This window comes from Bombina bombina, chromosome 3 (genome assembly GCF_027579735.1).
Source record: "Bombina bombina isolate aBomBom1 chromosome 3, aBomBom1.pri, whole genome shotgun sequence".
Taxonomy (NCBI): domain Eukaryota; kingdom Metazoa; phylum Chordata; class Amphibia; order Anura; family Bombinatoridae; genus Bombina; species Bombina bombina.
Window position 1 is genome coordinate 229,472,410 of NC_069501.1, and position 19,677 is coordinate 229,492,086.

The 19,677-nt window shown below is 41.8% G+C and overlaps 1 protein-coding gene across 2 annotated transcripts in view; it reads left to right on the plus strand.

Annotated features, from left to right (window-relative positions):
- FAM222B (family with sequence similarity 222 member B) overlaps positions 1 to 19,677 on the plus strand; it is a 181,827-nt gene that overhangs the window by 75,400 nt on the left and 86,750 nt on the right. Inside the window, exon 1 of one of the 2 annotated variants that reach the window (XM_053706186.1) lies at positions 4,335 to 4,589. The exons of the other annotated variant lie outside the window; for it this stretch is intronic. The gene's annotated coding sequence lies outside the window, so the exon portion shown is untranslated. Of the gene's footprint in view, positions 1 to 4,334; positions 4,590 to 19,677 lie in introns of those variants that run through there. 2 annotated transcript variants of the gene reach the window in all.

The following is a 19,677-nucleotide window of genomic DNA, read 5'->3' on the forward strand; positions in this document are numbered from 1 at the left end:
CACCTATGTTGGAGAAAACAGAATTTATGTTTACCTGATAAATTACTTTCTCCAACGGTGTGTCCGGTCCACGGCCCGCCCTGGTTTTTTAATCAGGTCTGATGATTTATTTTCTTTAACTACAGTCACCACGGTATCATATGATTTCTCCTATGCAAATATTCCTCCTTTACGTCGGTCGAATGACTGGGGAAGGCGGAGCCTAGGAGGGATCATGTGACCAGCTTTGCTGGGCTCTTTGCCATTTCCTGTTGGGGAAGAGAATATCCCACAAGTAAGGATGACGCCGTGGACCGGACACACCGTTGGAGAAAGTAATTTATCAGGTAAACATAAATTCTGTTTTTTTTTCTTTCGTGATTCAAATTGAGCATGAAATTTTAAGCAACTTTCTAATTTACTCCTATTATCAAATCTTCTTCATTCTCTTGGTATCTTTATTTGAAATGCAAGAATGTAAGTTTAGATGCCGGCCCATTTTTGGTGAACAAACTGGTTTGTCCTTGCTGATTGGTGGATAAATTCATCCACCAATAAAGTGCTGTCCAGAGTACTGAACCAAGAAAAAAAGCTTAGATGCCTTCTTTTTAAAATAAAGATAGCAAGAGAACGAAGAAAATTTGATAATAAAGCATACAATTTTAAGCAACTTTCTAATTTACTCCTATCTGAATCACAAAAGAAATAATTTGGGTTCAGTGTCCCTTTAAGGTTTCATGTCCCTTTAATGAAGTTATAATTCTATAGAATGCTGGGAAGCTTTTTTTTCCTGCACTTGTGTTTGTTTTTTTGTAAATATATAATCTATTAAATTCCTGCAGACACATACCAAAAAAAAAAAAAAAAAAAAGGTCCTGCCGCTGGGCTGTCTCATTAGTTTTCTGGCAAAAGTTATTTACTGAGCATAGGCAGGAAGCTGGAGCATGTGTTTCCTAGCAACCACTCCAAAGACAAAGCTACCCTTTTACCTTTCTGTAGAGACCACAGTCCCCTTGTGGGGCTGTAACAAGTAATGGACCCTGCACCAAAAAAAGTTAAAGGTTAAAATCCTTTTTAAAATGAGCAATATTTTTGATTAAAACATTTGGGAAGGATATCATTCTGAAATATAAAATAACTTTTTTAAGTTTTGTAATTGTAGGTTTAATTTTAAGTGTCAAAGTACTTTTATTAGTACAGATGTAGATTGACAGGAATAAAATTCAAAAAGTGGGAAGATTCAAATATGATAAAGTTGGAAGTCAAAACTGATGATTTTTTTTTTTTTTAAATAGCATAGCGTGCTTAACTTTTGAAATGTTTGTTTTTAATTAGCTTTTGATATGGTGCCACTGCAATAAGAAAATGCTGTAGTGCACACCTTATTGAAGTATTACCACCCTGGACATGGCTTCTGGGCCAGTCAAGCATATATGGATAGCCACTAATCAACTGCTAGATTCAGCTTTGGATCTGCAGTGTAATGCTACTGTGTAGTTTGGTTTTTAACTGTGTTTTAACGGATTTTGTAGGGCTTAGAGTTATTATAGTCAAAATATTGCATTCTGTAATTCATTAGAGCATGTATTTGTATGACCAGCGAACCTGTAATGCTTTAACTTCTACAGGGGAGTTAAAGGGACACTGAACCCAAATGTTTTCTTTTGTGATTCAGATAGAGCATGAAATTTTAAGCAACTTTCTAATTTACTCCTATTATCAAATTTTCTTCATTCTCTTGGTATCTTTATTTGAAATGCAAGAATGTAAGTTTAGATGCCGGCCCATTTTTGGTGAACAACCTGGGTGGTTCTTGCTGATTGGTGGATAAATGTATCCAATAAAAAGTGATGTCCAGAGTACTGAACCAAAAAAATAAAGCTTAGATGCCTTCTGTTTCAAATAAAGATAGCAAGAGAACGAAGAAAAATTGATAATAGGAGTAAATGAGAAAGTTGTTTAAAATTGTATGCTCTATCTGAATCACGGAAGAAAAATTTGGGTTCAGTGTCCCTTTAAACACCCAGTACTAGTGGAACTGCAGAACACTGCTGGTGTTAAGAAACTTCCCCTGACCGATCAGCATTAGTTGTATAGCTGGCTCATGAGTGGGTTTTCACTAGGGACCAGCAGTGCTCTGCGGCTCTCTAGCAGTATTGTGTTAAACTTTTTTGCAGGGTCAAACACAGCATTGCAGAGTCACTAGTGATAAAATTAGTCTAATTAGAGCATGTAATTGCTTAAAGAATAATGGCCCTTTAAAAACATCTGTATAGGTAACCTGTAGTGCAGTAAGAAAATAATGCATAAGAGCATTTTCTTATTCCAGCTTTATGTAACTGTCAGTTTTAACATGTCTGTTAAACAAGGATTGCAAAATGAGTACAAAATACCCGTTTAAAAAAAGAAAAAAAAAAAGAAATTTGTGGTCTGTTAAGACCAGATTTAATTTAGCCCAAGCACTGTGTAGCATGTAACTGAGTCAAAACACGACTTAAAAGTATATTTTAGTGTAAAAATAAGCTGGTTTATTTTGCTGCAATATAGTCATAGTAACAAATCCCCTTCATTTGATATGTGTTTAACCCCTTAAAACTGGTTAAATATATAGTCTAAAATTGTGCACCTTAAAGACCCCCACATTCAGCTATATTTTATTTATTATACTTCATTTATGAAGCACCACTATATTCCGCAACACTGTCCATGGGTACAATTAATTTAAATAAAACAATTATATAAAACTTGTAAGAGACAGGACAAAATTTACAAACACATACACAAGGAATTGAGGGCCCTATTCCCATGGGAACTTACAATCTAGGAGGTTGAGAAACAGGAGGTGAGGACTGCAAGCTCTATATGAGGATATGGTTAGCAGATTGAGCATATTCATGTGTGGCTGCTCCCGATTGGTTTACCAGCTGTATCGGCACATGATCACAACTTTGACAACGTATTTAATAGGGACATAAAAGTGCAAGGGAATTTAAGATTGCACAACAATATATATATATATATATATCTCTATCTATCCACTTTGTAGCAGTTTTGTTTACAATATTTTAACATTATAAATATTGATATAAACACTGCTGCCATAGACTACTCAAGCCAGGTACGTGCTGTGTCTACCTTGGTATACTAGTCAAGGAAGAAAAAAATGACAGTAATATGGAACTTTTTTTTTCATGGCATCCTGTATGTTATTAATTTTAAAGTTCTTTTGGCACTTACATATCAGCCAATCAGTGCTGACTCATAAATAACTCCACAGGAGTGAGCACAATGTTATATATATTCATCAAATTCTTGTTCTCATGGTATTCTTTTTTTAAAAGCTAAACCTAGTTAAGCTCAACCTGTTCTGATTTGAATGGCTGCCTCTTATGTCAGTGCATTTTGACACTCAGTTAAACAGTGCTAGTTCATGTGTGTACTATATACATATACTGACTGTATGTATATGTATATATATAATATAATTATTACACATGTGAACTAGCACTGTTTAACTGAGTGTCAAAATGCACTGACATAAGAGGCAGCCATTCAAAACAGTTAGAACAGTTTGGGCTTACCTAGGTGTAGCTTTTAAAAAAGAATACCATGAGAACAAAAGAAATTTGATACAAGTAAACTGGAAAGTTGCTTAGAATTGCATGCCCTATATGAATCATGAAAGTTTAATTGCGACTAGACTGTGCCTTTAAGTGCTCAAATTGTCCACCAGTGTGTATGCATCAAATGTAAGCTCCTGCACTAATACCTGCGGGTGCATTGCAGTTCGTCAGGTAGCAGAAAGAGAATAGTCTGAGCAGTTTTAACTCTACAAGACCCTATTACTTTTCAACAGAAAAATGAATTGAATAGCGCAAGTGCCAAATAGGGTAAATGAAGGGTACATAAAATCGTTGTCTGGCAAAGAACTGTAGCGCATTGCTGTATAGTGTATCGTGGTTAGTTTTGTAGCCAAGTGGAATTACTTTATACCCGTTATTTATAAAATATCGCCCGGCACAGCCTTATCGGCTGGTTGGCACTGACTACATCGGAACACAGGCTACTCTAGACCCACTACGGCTCCGAAAGTGTAACTTGAAGCGTGCAGCAGTGTGGAAGGTTGACTCAGCAAAGCGCAGCAGTTTACTCCGCTCCCATGCAGGCCAGGCCCGGCCTCAACAGCGCTATCTGCAGGCTTTAAAGGGCCAGTCCGACGTAGCGGCTAACAAAGGGGTGATGTCACAAGCCGCATCCGCTTTCGAGTGACGAATTAGCTGGACCCTTAGCGCTGCACGTGACCGCCTCCCCTGCATGTCGCACGTTTATTGGCTAGTGAGTAAAGTCCATCACAGCCGTGAGGGAGGGCCCTGCTTCCGGCTGCGGGCATAGGGCTGCTGCGAGCTGAGTTTGCAAAGGCGATAAGAAAGAGCAGTGGATGTGGAGCTGAGCCCCCATGCAGCAGCCTCAGGCACTAAGCGCGCACACCGGGAGGACGGGGACGGCCGGGCCACCGCCCCTACTATGTGGGCGCCCTCATCATCTTGATCGGCAGCTGTACCGGTGCACCTATTAATTTTAGCTTTTTGCTTCACCATAAGATCTGCTTGGTAAGGACAGTGGGAGGGGTCAGCGTGGTCGGAGCTCGGTTTCTTATAGTGCTGATGTATGTGTCTTGATATGTCATCCATATCTGGTTAGAAACACTGCGGACTCCTTGGCAGGTTGAAAGGTCTGCACTGCACAAGATCTGCACTGTCTAGTAGCCAGGATATTTAAGCTTAATGAAGGGGAGCGACCCCTTATGTTGGTTCCACAGCTTACTTATAGCGATTCTAGTATCCGTAGCCTGGGCCTTGCAAGCTGACTAGTTTAACACCTGGTCTACTAGTGCATTTCAGACCAGGGTTTATAGCGACGTAGAACTCAAACCGAATTCCCCATAAAATATGAGACCATGAAAGAACATCAAAATGTGATTTTGCTGAGCATTGTTAATTTGACCTCTTTTTCCTGAAGTTTATCAGATTCCCCCACCCCCCAACTTCAGTGAAAGCAAGTGCTTCAGGCCTATGCCTGATCTTGCCATATTCTACACCATAACTGCCTGATCAATGTAGCAGCTCATTATCTGTACTTAATTGTCCAGAGAAAACCAGAGAAGATGAATGTGCTGAAGGTCTTTCTCAAGGGCCGTATCCCTGGCAATGAAACCCTATACATCTGTACATTTTGGTAACAAAAAGACAGTTTCAATGTTTGATACCTCCTTGTTTTGTATGGAGATCTTTAGCATTTGTGTTTGTGTGTGTGTATTACGTTCTGTCTCAGACATCTGATGGGATTCACACAGTAATCTCTCATCCCAAGGTCTTCTAGATCTGTAGATTAGTATAAATCATTATACAAAGTTACATTTGCTGTAATGATACTTTTCTGGACTTTATTCACTACACTGAGCACTTGAATTGATGTGATAAAGTGCTAATGGTTTGTAAACACGTTTGATGGGATAATGGGTTGCCTGGGGATTGGTGACCATGAGTCAGCTAGCTTTTATTTATGGAGTGATCTTATCTCTAGAAAGGGTTTCTTCACACCATTATCTTTGCTATATAGTGGTTGGTAGAAGAACTGAAATTAATTGGCTGACATTGAAATGTACCTGCAATGGCAAGTTATTTTCTTCCTTGTGTCTTCTCCCAATATTCCTGCAGTTATGGAAAATGGTGCCTACATACTGCCCTATACTATTTTTTCCACTGTAGTTTTAATTTCCTATGCCAATGTGGAAGTTTAAATCTTTGTCATTGCTCTGGGTACAGTGCCTTGGAGAGAGAGAGAGAATATTCTGCAGTGCTTGTAAAAAAAATGTTATTACTATTTTATTTGTATATCACTGCAAAATCGTTAAATGCTCCGCTGCCCACTTACAAAGTCACCAGTCAACACATTAGATTTGCATAATCAACAAATGCAAGATAACAAGACAATGCAATAGCACTTAGTCTGAACTTCAAATGAGTAGTAGATTTTTTTATAACAAGTTTCAAAGTTATGTATATTTCCACTCCCCTTGTACCATGTGATAGCAATCAGCCAATCACAAATGCATATACGTTTAGTCTGTGAATTCTTGCACATGCTCAGTAGGATCTGGTGACTCAAAAAGTGTGAATATAAGACACTGCACATTTTTTTAAATGGAAGTAAATTGGAAAGTTGTCTAAAATTTACATGCTGTATCTGAATCATGAAAATTTAATTTAACCTGAGTGTCCCTTTAACCGTTTGAATTGTTGTCCAATCGGCGTTCTAGCTACAACAAGTGCCAAATGGACATAGTGCTGATTGGATAACAATTCAAACTATTAGCTCGCAGAAAAATAGATTTTTGAAGTGAGCGTCAGAGCACAGGGCATATGAATTTTATATCTATTTTAAGAAGCACGTTATAGCGCATCTTAATTACAACTGATAATTGAAATTCCATCTAAAATATCACTGACATTTCAGATCTGATTTTAAAAAGTGGAGAGTTTACCATCACTTTAAAGTGATTGTAAAGTTTGGTGTTTCTATACACAGTATATAAAATGAATCTTAAAGGAACAGTAAATGTAAACAATCTTACCAACAGCTTTAAAAAACAAGATTTGATAGATTTTGGCCCTCAAAGTTGCACTTTCCTGGTCTCCTCTCCAGGCTCTTCTGATCTTGTCTTTTTCAAAAACGTATTGCGCTATTGAACTAAATGTAGCTTTCTACCAGGCCTGAGTGTGAGCGCGCTACATTAAGTTCATTGCGATCGGACGCACTATGATTAAATAGCGTGTCCGCGAACCCCTTTTGAAAAACATGATCAGAAGAGCCTGGAGAGGAGACCAGGTAATTGCAACTTTGAGGGCTAAAATCTATAATATCTTTTGATTTTTAAAGTTGTCGCCAAGATAATGTTACATAATTCTGCACTATGTGCAGAATTATATAGCATTGTTTTTTTACATTTACTGTCCCTTTTAAAAACGGGGGCATGTTAACTAAAATATTTAAAGACGCTTCCATTGTGTAATATTTACCATTTAGAGATGATAATCATTGTGCCCGTCCTCTGCCCGCATCTCATACTTGATTTAATTGAGCGATGATGAATCCGGGTTCATCCATTCGTTGCGTGCCCCTCTTGCCTTCCAACTTGTGGGGCACTCAACTATTGGATGAAGCTGGATTTCTCATTGTTCAGCTAAATAAAGTATAAGATGTAGGTGGAGGAACAGTGCAATGTTTATCATCTCTAAAAGGTAAATATTACACAAAGGAAGAGTCTTTAAATATTTTTTAGTGCCCCTGTTTTTAATACATTTTTTTTTTATATTCTGTGTATAGAAATACTAAACTTTACAATAATTTTAAAGGGACTCAAGTCAAAATAAACTTATGATTCAAAAAGAGCATGCAGTTTTAAGACTCTTTACAATTTACTTCCATTATCAAATTTTGCACAGTCCTTTTTTTATATTCACAGAGTGAGATTACATATACAGTGGAGGCTTCAGCGTAACTGCTGAAACCCGCGCCGCCCGTAATTTCACCTCGCACATCGGGGTATCGCATATACGGCACCGGCATTTCATAAAGTGCGTAAGTCGGATAAACAAGCGATGTTGACAAATGAGCGTATATACAATTTTCTGGAGTCGCCAGTGACTTACAGCACTTTAGTAACTGCTGGCACCTAAGAAAAAATAAATTTCCCGTAAAAATCTAACCCGCCTCTCTAAAATAAACCAGACACGTCAAAACCCCTATATTCACAATTTCCCCACATCGCAACTAATAAAAGTATTAACCCCTAAACCGACAACCCCCCGCAACGCAATGTGCCTAAATAAACTATTCACCCACATTGCGATCTACCTAGTAAAAGTATTAATCCCTAAATCTGCCAACCCTAACATTGCAAACTACCTAATAAATGTATTAACCCACATCGCAACAAACCTTATAAATCTATTAACCCTTAACCACCAAACCCACACAGCGCAAATTATTTTAATTACTAAGCCAACCTAACACCCACTAAATTAACCCCAAATTACATAAAATACTAAATTATAATTAAAATAAAAAATCTAAAATTATCAAAAATAAATCTAACATTACAAAAAATAATCAACAAAATTATGCAAAATTAAAAAATAAATAAACCTAATCCCTATGAAAATAAAAGCACCCCCTAATCTAATGCTAAACTACCAATATGCCTTAAAAGGGCTGTTTCTAGGGCACTGCCCTAAATTAAACTGCTCTTTTGCATTTTAATAAAATCCAAGTCCCCCCTAACAGTAAAACCCACCTAACACTAAATAAACCTTAACACTAAAAAAACCCTAAACTACCCATTGCCAGTCTTTTTTAAGAGTGCCCAATAAATCCCTAATCAACCCCCCCCCCCCCCCAAAAAAAAAGCCTAACCCCCAAATAGGTACTTACCGTTCCTGAAAGTCTGGCGGCGGAGGTCCTGTTCCAGGCAGTGAAGTCTTCTTCCAAGCGGGGACCACTTCCTCCTTCATCCAGAACCAAGCCCGAGCGGAGATGAACCATGGAGCGTGGAGGATCCTCTTCGTACGATCACATTGAATTCAAGGTAGGTGTTGAAATATGACATCCCTTGCATTCTTATTGGCTGATTTGATTCTTCAAATTCAAATCAGCCAATAGGATTTCAGTTGCTCTCATCCTATTTGCCGATTTGAACAGCCAATTTCAGTAGCTCTCATCCTATTGGCTGACTTAAATTTGAAGAATCAAATCAGCCAATAGGAATGCAAGGGACGCCATATTTAAACACGTACCTTGAATTCATTATTCAGTGTACGGCGGCGATCGTACGAAGAGGATGCTCCGCGGTCGCCGGTCCTGCTCCTCGCTCATCTCCCGGCCGGCTTGGTCCTGGATGAAGGACGTGGTCCCTGTTTGAAGAAGACTTCACCGCATGGAACAGGACATTCTCTGCCGGACTTCAGGAACGGTAAGTACCTTTTTGGGGGTTAGACTGTTGTCGGCCCTGTTTGGCGTCCAGCTCGTGGGGCAGGCAATGATTGGAGGAAGCCGGGTTAGTCATCCATATGCTAAAAAAAAAAACACAGGAGATGCGGGCAGAGGATTGGCGTTGTTTACCATAACACAAAGGGTAAGTATTTAAAAAAAATAAGCATCTTTGTAAACTTTAATGAATTAAAGTGTCCCTGTTTTTAAGATTAATGAATTAAAGCCCAGGATCAAAAAATAAAGTTTACAATCGCTTTTAAGTTACAACAGTTTTAAATTTAAAATATACTAGTATCATTTGGCCTTATAGGTATCGGGGTGCAAAGCCTGTATGTGCAAAGATGTTGGTAATATTTTTCCCCCCCTCCTTACTTTGTTAGGGGATACTGACAAAAGCTGTTTGCAGTGTGACTGATTATAAAAAGTAAGGAACTAGTTGGTTTCAGTTATCGGTTTTGCAGCCAGATAAGGTGGTGGATTGGATTGCTGGCCTGTTTCTGAACTATGCCTAACGAATGGTTGCTAGGCAAATTGCATCTCAATCAGTGTAATCCTTTGGATGTCATGTACAGGTCTGTTCTTTGAGAATTAATGTGGCACCATGCACAAAACTGACAGCAGGTCACCTCAGAATAACTATCCAAGCATGATTGCACATGTTAAAATAAGTGCTGGCTCTAGAAGGTATGTGCTTACCTTTTTTAGAATGGTTATAAATGCATTCATACAAAGAAAAATTATGTGGATGACTATGCATGGAGCCTAATTATCATCTGGCTCTAAAAGTTAGCCATTTTAAAAAGAAAAAAGTTTCAGACTAAATATAAAAAAAAAAAAATATATATATATATATATATATATATATATATATATATATATATATATATATATATATATATATATATATATATATATATATATATACATACATATATACATATATACACCCTGGGTCTGATTAAAGGGTGAATACCCTGAAGCGTCACTGTTCATATACTAAAAAAATGATTTTTTTTCCATCTTAATGGGAGGGAGAGTCCACTGCTTCATTCATTACTTGTGGGAATTAAGAATCTGGCCATCAGGAGGAGGCAAAGATACCCCAGCCAAAGGCTTAAATACCTCCCCTTATCCCCCAGTCATTCTTTGCCCTTCGTCACAGGAGGTTGGCAGAGAAGTGTCGGAAGATTCGGAGTAGTCTCTTATGGAGGGTAGTACTCTTCGGAATGGGACTGGAGTTTAAAGTAGTCCTGTCAGCCTCTCAGTGAGAGCATGGATGAAAGTTAGAGTCCGGAGATGCAGGGAGAGTCTTTCTGCGAACTCATCCCGACTCAGATTAACAGCTCCATAAGCAATCAGCATGGACTAATTTTGCTGCCTGCTTTTCTGCTCTCAAGTCCATGTCAGGAGCGATGCTACTACCCTGTCACACTTGAAAGGCTGTGTCCCTGTTCCACGGCGTAGATTCTGGTAAGATCGTTTCATTTATACATACAACGTAAGACGACAAGGTCACAGTGTGTCTCCTTTATCTGTATAGAATCAAGGGTAATACCCTCGGAAAGGGGGTTATTGAATGGTTTTTTTTTATGCATAATGTTTGTTTTTATGCTGCGTCATGTGTGAGATGAGGCTCTGTCAGTGTGTGAACAGTCAGTTTCTTAGCGAGAGATTGATGCAGACCTTTTTGGCGTGTTTTCTCTCTAGTGCAGGGGCGGTCCTGCATGGCACTCCGTGTAGCATCTTTAACTTCCTCTTTCTAGATCGGCGGTTGGAAGAGACAAATCTGTGTCTTTGTGGTCCGGGTCATAGGAGGTGGTGAGTGCCCCCGGCCTTTAGGATATAAAGGTGCCATGTAAATTCTATGTAGTCCGCAATAAAGGCGTAAGCTATGGAGGACTCTGATATGTTAGAGGGTACTCCCTCTTAAGCTAAACCTATTAACTGTGTCTATTGTGAGGAGGTTCCGGTTGATCCGCCTGCTCAACTTTGTTCCACATGCTTCAATAAAATTGCAATATCTAAAAAAGAATAAGAGATTTAGTACAACTGAGCCGTCCACCTCTGAGGCTTCTCAGTCCCGAGAGGTGCGTTCCCTACACTCATCTCAGATTGCCCATGCAGCTCCCCATGGCACTAGTTATCCTCCCGCGGAAGGGGCCCTTTGGCCGCCAGAATTTGCTGATCAGTTACAAACGGCGGTTTCTGCGGCCTTCAATACCTTACCACGCCCTGCTAAGTGAAAGGTGAAACATAGCTATCCGTCCCAGGGGTCATCTACTCTGCTGGATGTCTCTGACAGATTATCAGCTGATGAGGACGACTCAGACTCTTTGGGGGGACGTTCTTTCTGGGTCGGAATCGGCGACTACTAGACCTCCGTCTGCGGAGGAGCTAGATGTTAAATTTAAGATGAAGCATATGCGCTTTCTGCTGAAAGAGGTGCGTGCTACGCTGGCGGTTCCTGAACAGAAACTTCCGGAGGAATCTTCAATCCCTAAGATAGATAGGGTTTATGAGGACAGGATGGTGCCTCAGACTTTCCCGGTCCCCATTAAAATAGCTAATATTAAGAATCAGTGGGAGAAGCTTGGTTCATCCTTTTCTCCTTCTACCTCTTTTAAAAAGCTGTTACCCGTTCCGGACTCACAGCTTAAGCTGTGGGGGGCCATTCCTAAGGTGGATGGTGCTATCTCCACGCTCGCTAAGAGAACGACTATTCCGTTTGAGGATAGTTCTTCGTTCAAAGAGCCCATGGATAAAAAGTTGGAGTTCATGTTGAAGATGTTCCATCTCAGGTGGTTAGTTTTTCAACCGGTAGCGCCGGTCGCTGCGATGGCTGGTGCTGCTACCTATTGGTGTGACGCTCTCTCAGCTATGGTCGAGGTGGAGACTCCCCTCGATGAGATACAGGAACAAATTAAGGCCTTAAGGGTAGCTCATTCGTTCATCTGTGATGTAAATATGCAGATTTGCCTGAATGCTAAGACATCAGGTTTTTCTGTATTAGTCCGTAGGGCTCTGGTTAGTCGTGGTCTGCTGACATGACTTCCAAGTCTAGATTACTTTACCTTCCGTTCAAAGTGAAGGTTCTTTTCTCTCCGAGCCTGGATTCTATCATATCCATGGTCACGGGGGCAAGGGTGCTTTCCTGCCACAGGATAAGAAGAAGCGTAAAGGGTCTTCTTTTCGTGCAGACAAGTCTCAGCGCCAGGCAGCCGGCCGCGAAGTCAGAGCAGTCCAAGGGATCTTGTAAGCCTGCTAACTCTAGGAACAAATCCAAGCAGAGCAAGAAGCCTTGCCGAGACAAAATAGGAATGAAGAGGCGGCCCCTGATCCGTCTCTGGATCGCGTAGGGGGCAGACTATCTCTTTTTTGCGGAGGCCTGGATGAGAGACGTTCAAGACCCTTGGATTCTAGCCCAGGGTTACATGATAGGGTTCAAGACCCATCTGCCCAGAGGCAGGTACCTCCTGTCAAACGTATCAAGTCCAGAGAAGAGACGCCTTCCTAGGGTGCGTGAGGGATCTCTCCTCTCTGAGCAATCGTCCCAGTCCCTCTAGCAGAAAGAGGTCTGGGGTATTATTCAAACCTTTTCGTGGTCCCAAAGAAGGAAGGCACGTTTCGCCCAATTCTGGAGTTAAAGTGCCTAAACAAGTTTCTGTCATTTAAATCTATCAAAATGGAGACTATCAGGTCGATTTTGCCCCTAGCTCAAGAGGGGCAATTCATGACCACAATAGATTTTGAAGGATGTTTATTTTCACGTACCAATCCACATGGATCAATTCAGGTTCCTAAGATTTGCATTTCTGGACCAACACTTCCAGTTTGTGGCCCTACTGTTTGGTCTGGCTACTGCCTCGAGTCTTTACGAAGGTTTTGGGAGTGCTGCTCGCGGGAGCGAGAGCCAGAGGTATTGCACTGGCTCCTTATCTGGACGATATCCTGGTTCAGGCTCCGTCCTGCAGTCTCGCAGAGGATCACTCAAGGGCTCTCCTCCTCCTTCGATCCCACGGATGGAAGATAAGCGAAGGAAAGAGTTCCCTGATCCCCAGCAACAGGGTGGAATTCATGGGTACGATAATAGATTCTTCAGCCATGAAGATATTCTTGACGAATCAGAGACGTTTCAAGATTGCGTCCCACTGTCTTGCCCTTTAGACCTCCTCAAGGACGTCTGTGGCCAGGTGTATGGAGGTGATTGGGCTCATGGTATCCAGCATAGATGTCATTCCATGCGCCAGGTTTCTTCTCAGACCTCTTCAGTTGTGCATTTTGAGACAATGGAACGGCGATCACTCCGATCTATCCCAACCGATATCTCTGTACAACCGAACAAGAGAGGTCTTCTCTTGGTGGATCAGTCTGGGACAGCTGTCCCAGGGGACATACTTCTTGAGACCATCCTGGGAGATTGTGATCACAGACACAAGTCTATCATGATGGGGAGCTGTTTGGGGTGCCAGAAAGGCACAGGGCAGATGGACTTGAGAGGAATCAAGCATACCGATAAATATCTGGAACTACGAGCGATATTAAACGCTCTGAAGACTTGCCCCCCCTGGGGTTGTCCCGATTCATCAAATTCCAGTCGGACAACATCACATCGGTAGCTTAAATAAACCGGGGGGGGGGGGGAACGAGGAGCTCACTAGATATGAGCAAGGTATCGCGGATCTTGGAATGGGCACAGATCCACAATTGTTCGCTCTCAGCGATCCACATTCCGGGTGTGGACATCTGAGAAGCGGATTTTCTCAGCAGACAATCCTTTCATCCAGGGGAATGGTCTCTCCATCCCAAGGTGTTCGCGGAGATCTGCAACAGATGGGGGATGCCGGAGATGGACCACATGGCATCCAGACTCCACTTCAAGCTACCCAGATAGGAGTCGAGGTCCAGGGTTCCCCAGGCAGAGTTGATAGATGCCTTAGCGGTGCCCTGGGAGTTCAACCTACTTTAAATTTTTACACCGTTGCCTCTTTTTCCTCGCGTAGCGGGCCGTATTAAGCAGGAGCAAGCTTTGGCTATTCTGATTGCTCAGTCATGGCTGCAGAGTACGTGGTTTGCAGATCTAGTGGGGATGTCATTGTCTCCTCCATGGAAGTTAACTTGTCGCAGAGATCTGCTGGCTCGGGGTCCTTTTTCTACACCAAAATATCGATTCTTTGAGGCTGACTGCGTGGAGATTGAACACCTAGTTTTGGCCAAGAGAGGATTTTCGGAGAGAGTGATTGATACTCTAATTCAGGCCTTGAAACCGGTTACTCGTCGCATCTATCATAAGGTGTGGAGTACCTACTTGTCCTAGTGTGAGGAACATGGATATCCATGGATTCTGGCCTTTCTCCAGGACGGTTTGGATATGGATATCCATGGATTCTGGCCTTTCTCCAGGACGGTTTGGATAAGGGTCTTCCTGCCATTTCCTTAAAGGGACAGACTTCCTGAAGCCCAGCTCATTTGTGTTTTAACTAGTATTAGATACATTACAGGGATTGTATTTTTAGAGCATTGTGTAGTATCCTCTCCTGTAGCACACACTAATCTATTCCAATAGCAATGTGAGCCTCCTTACCTGGTTTTTCACGTTGATAAGGCTGTTCTTCGCACTGGATTGGGGCTTCTTCCCAAGGTGATGTCAAATCGTAACATCAATCGGGAAATAGTAGTTCCTTGTGTCCTAACCCTTCTTCGTCGAAGGAAAGGTTGCTTCATAATTTGGATGTAGTTCGTGCTCTGAAGTTTTATCTTCAGGCCACGAAGGAGTTCAGACAGACTCCATCTTTATTTGTTGTGTTTTCAGGGAAGCACAAGAAGCAGAGAGCCTCTTCTACTTCACTTTCTCTTTGGTTGAGGAATATGATCTGTCAGGCCTATGAGACAGTGGGACATAAGCCTCCTCAGAGCTGTGGCCTCTTCTTGGGCCTTGAAGAATGAGGCCTCTATGGAGCAGATTTGTAAGGTGGCCACTTGGTCTTCTTTACATACTTTTGCAAAATTTTACAAATTTTATGCTTTTGCTTCGGCGGAAGCCGCTTTTTGGGAGAGAGGTTCTGCGGGCTGTGGTGCCCTCAGTTTAGGGTCCACCTCCTTTTGCCCTTCCGTTTTTTTTTTTTTTTTGTTTTTTTTTTTCATTCAGTGTCCTCTAGAGCTTGAGTATTTGTGGGAGTAGAGTCCACTGCTCCCGCACGTTTCTCTGGTAGGTGGACCTAAATTTAGTTTTAGTCTTCTGGCACCATTTATACCCTGATATTTCTCCTACTGTTCCTTGTTCCCTTGGCAGAATGACTTGGGGAGTGGGGGGTCTTTGCCTCTTCCTGGTGGCCAGGTTCTTAATTCCCACAAGTAATGAATGAAGTAGTGGACTCTCCTCCCACAGATGGAAATAAATTATCAGGCAAGCATAATTTGTTATTCACCTTGATTAAAACCCAGTGAGTGCAGATTTTGTTTGGTGATATTTTATATATTTTTGGGCACCCTGGTATTTGGACTAATACAGATTAATACAGAAGCCTTAAGGACTAATACAGATTAATAATGTAGAAGCCTTAAGGGCTGTTTATAAATGTATGGCTATTTAAATAACCAAAACAGTTTTTTTTCCGTCTTGGTTCTGCTTTTTCTTCTGTTATGTGTGATCAGTCCACGGGTCATCATTACTTCTGGGATATAACTCCTCCCCAACAGGAAATGCAAGAGGATTCACCCAGCAGAGCTGCATATAGCTCCTCCCCTCTACGTCAGTCCCAGTCATTCTCTTGCACCCAACGACTAGATAGGATGTGTGAGAGGACTATGGTGATTATACTTAGTTTTTATGACTTCAATCAAAAGTTTGTTATTTTACAATAGCACCGGAGCGTGTTATTACTTCTCTGGCAGAGTTTGAGGAAGAATCTACCAGAGTTTTTTTACTATGATTTTAACCGGAGTAGTTAAGATCATATTGCTGTTCTCGGCCATCTGAGGGAGGTAAAAGCTTCAGATCAGGGGACAGCGGGCAGATGAATCTGCATTGAGGTATGTAGCAGTTTTTATTTTCTGAATGGAATTGATGAGAAAATCCTGCCATACCGTTATAATGACATGTATGTATACATTTCAGTATTCTGGGGATGGTATTTCACCGGAACTACTCTGTTAAAAGTCACTAATCCTTTTAATAAGTATTTATCATGTTAAACGTTTTTGCTGGAATGTAGAATCGTTTACATTTCTGAGGTACTGAGTGAATAAATATTTGGGCATTATTTTCCACTTGGCAGTTGTTTGCTTTTAATTGTGACAGTTTCGTTTCTCTTCACTGCTGTGTGTGAGAGGGAGGGGCCGTTTTTGGCGCTCTTTGCTACGCATCAAAAATTTCCAGTCAGCTACTCTTATATTTCCTGCATGATCCGGTTCATCTCTGACAGATCTCAGGGATACCTTCTAGACTTCAAATTATCTCCCCCAAGAGGGAGATTTCATCTGTCAAGGTTGTCAACAAACCAGATAAAGAAAGAAGCGTTTCTACACTGTGTACAAGATCTGTTATTAATGGGAGTGATCCATCCGGTTCCGCGGTCGGAACAAGGACAAGGGTTCTACTCAAACCTGTTTGTGGTTCCCAAAAAAGAGGGAACTTTCAGGCCAATCTTAGATTTAAAGATTCTAAGCAAATTCCTAAGATGTTACAAACTGCTATTTGTGACTGGCCCTTTAAATGGAAGGTTGCCCTGCTTCCCTGGATTTTGGAGAAGCCTATTTGCCAGCCTCCTTCCTCATGACTATGGCCCCTGGAAGATTGTGCCCCTGAGAGTATATTGACTTTTGTTGGGTGTGTGTGGCCCTTTGGGAAACGTCTGGGGACATATTGTGACTCTGGTGAACAATGCCCCCTTTAAGACTATGTCCCCAGACCTGTGAAATGACTTGTCCCTGGCTTTCTCCCACTTGGTTCAGTTTCATTGTGTGCCATTAAGAGTTAAATTTTGTTCAGCTTCAAGAAACCTATTCTAAATACAAGTCTGCTGGGATTAGCTCTAATTAGGTTTAGTGATCAACTTTCCCATTGTCTAATCAGACTAGTATTGATAAGGTGGACTGCATTGTTTTATTGTGTGTAATGTTATCTGCTGAAGTAAATGTTGTGGCCTGTCAAAGGGAGTGTCTCTCTATCTAATATCAAATGTGTGATGGGGGATTTTATGCCTCCCCCTGAGAGTGTCCTGTTTGCATGTAACCTCAATAAAAAGGAGGCTGTGTGCTCCAGCACATCAGACCTATGTTGACCCTCTAACTTGAAGCTTTGACTCATGTTTGTAGGGGACAGCTTATAATCACTACAGGGATTGCTATGTTTTTCATACTCCCTTAGCTACAGGGATTGCTGACTATGGTGCTGATGATTCTTTGGTGAGCGCTAGGAGCATCCTTTTCTACGGTCCAACTTCCAGCCAGCCTGGAGGCAACCGTAACATTTGTTCCATCGTTCAAAATGGAAACTATTCGGACAATCTTACCCATGATCCAAAAGGGTCAGTACATGACCACAGTGGATTTAAAAGATGCTTACCTTCACATACCGATTCACAAAGATCATCACCGGTACCTAAGGTTTGCCTTCTTAGACAGGCACTACCAGTTTGTAGCTCTTCCATTCGGATTGGCTACGGCTCCAAGAATCTTCACAAAGGTTCTGGGTGCCCTTCTGGCGGTACTAAGACCGCGAGGGATTTCGGTAGCTCCGTATCTAGACGACATTCTAATACAAGCTTCAAGCTTTCAAACTGCCAAGTCTCATACAGAGTTAGTTCTGGCATTTCTAAGGTCGCATGGATGGAAAGTGAACGAAAAGAAGAGTTCTCTTTTTCCTCTCACAAGAGTTCCATTCTTGGGGACTCTTATAGATTCTGTAGAAATGAATATTTACCTGACAGAAGACAGGTTAACAAAGCTTCTAAATGCATGCCGTGTCCTTCATTCCATTCAACACCCGTCAGTAGCTCAATGCATGGAGGTGATCGGCTTAATGGTAGCGGCAATGGACATAGTACCTTTTGCACGCCTACACCTCAGACCGCTGCAATTGTGCATGCTAAGTCAGTGGAATGGGGATTACTCAGATTTGTCCCCTACTCTGAATCTGAATCAAGAGACCAGAAATTCTCTTCTATGGTGGCTTTATCGGCCACACCTGTCCAGGGGGATGCCATTCAGCAGGCCAGACTGGACAATTGTAACAACAGACGCCAGCCTACTAGGTTGGGGCGCTGTCTGGAATTCTCTGAAGGCTCAGGGACTATGGAATCAGGAGGAGAGTCTCCTTCCAATAAACATTCTGGAATTGAGAGCAGTTCTCAATGCCCTTCTGGCTTGGCCCCAATTAACAACTCGGGGGTTCATCAGGTTTCAGTCGGACAACATCACGACTGTAGCTTACATCAACCATCAGGGAGGGACAAGAAGCTCCCTAGCAATGATGGAAGTATCAAAGATAATTCGCTGGGCAGAGTCTCACTCTTGCCACCTGTCAGCAATCCACATCCCGGGAGTGGAGAACTGGGAGGCGGATTTTTTGAGTCGCCAGACTTTTCATCCGGGGGAGTGGGAACTTCATCCGGAGGTCTTTGCCCAAATACTTCGACGTTGGGGCAAACCAGAGATAGATCTCATGGCGTCTCGCCAGAACGCCAAACTTCCTCACTACGGGTCCAGATCCAGGGATCCGGGAGCGGTTCTGATAGATGCTTTGACAGCACCTTGGAACTTCGGGATGGCTTATGTGTTTCCACCCTTCCCGCTGCTTCCTCGATTGATTGCCAAAATCAAACAGGAGAGAGCATCAGTGATTCTAATAGCGCCTGCATGGCCACGCAGGACTTGGTATGCAGATCTAGTGGACATGTCATCCTGTCCGCCTTGGTCTCTACCTCTAAGACAGGACCTTCTGATACAGGGTCCATTCAAACATCAAAATCTAACTTCTCTGAAGCTGACTGCTTGGAAATTGAACGCTTGATTTTATCAAAACGTGGTTTTTCTGAGTCGGTTATTGATACCCTGATACAGGCTAGGAAGCCTGTTACCAGAAAGATTTACCATAAAATATGGCGTAAATACCTATACTGGTGCGAATCCAAACGTTACTCCTGGAGTAAGGTTAGGATCCCTAGGATATTGTCCTTTCTACAAGAAGGTTTAGAAAAGGGTTTATCAGCTAGTTCATTAAAGGGACAGATTTCAGCTCTGTCCATCTTGTTACACAGGCGTCTGTCAGAAAATCCAGACGTCCAGGCCTTTTGTCAGGCTTTAGCTAGGATCAAGCCTGTGTTTAAAGCTGTTGCTCCGCCATGGAGTTTAAACTTAGTTCTTAACGTTTTACAGGGTGTTCCGTTTGAACCCCTTCATTCCATTGATATAAAATTGTTATCTTGGAAAGTTCTGTTTTTAATGGCTATTTCCTCGGCTCGAAGAGTCTCTGAGTTATCAGCTTTACATTGTGATTCTCCTTATCTGATTTTTCACTCAGACAAGGTAGTTCTGCGTACTAAACCTGGGTTCTTACCTAAGGTAGTCACTAACAGGAATATCAATCAAGAGATTGTTGTTCCATCCTTGTGTCCAAATCCTTCTTCAAAGAAGGAACGTCTTCTACAC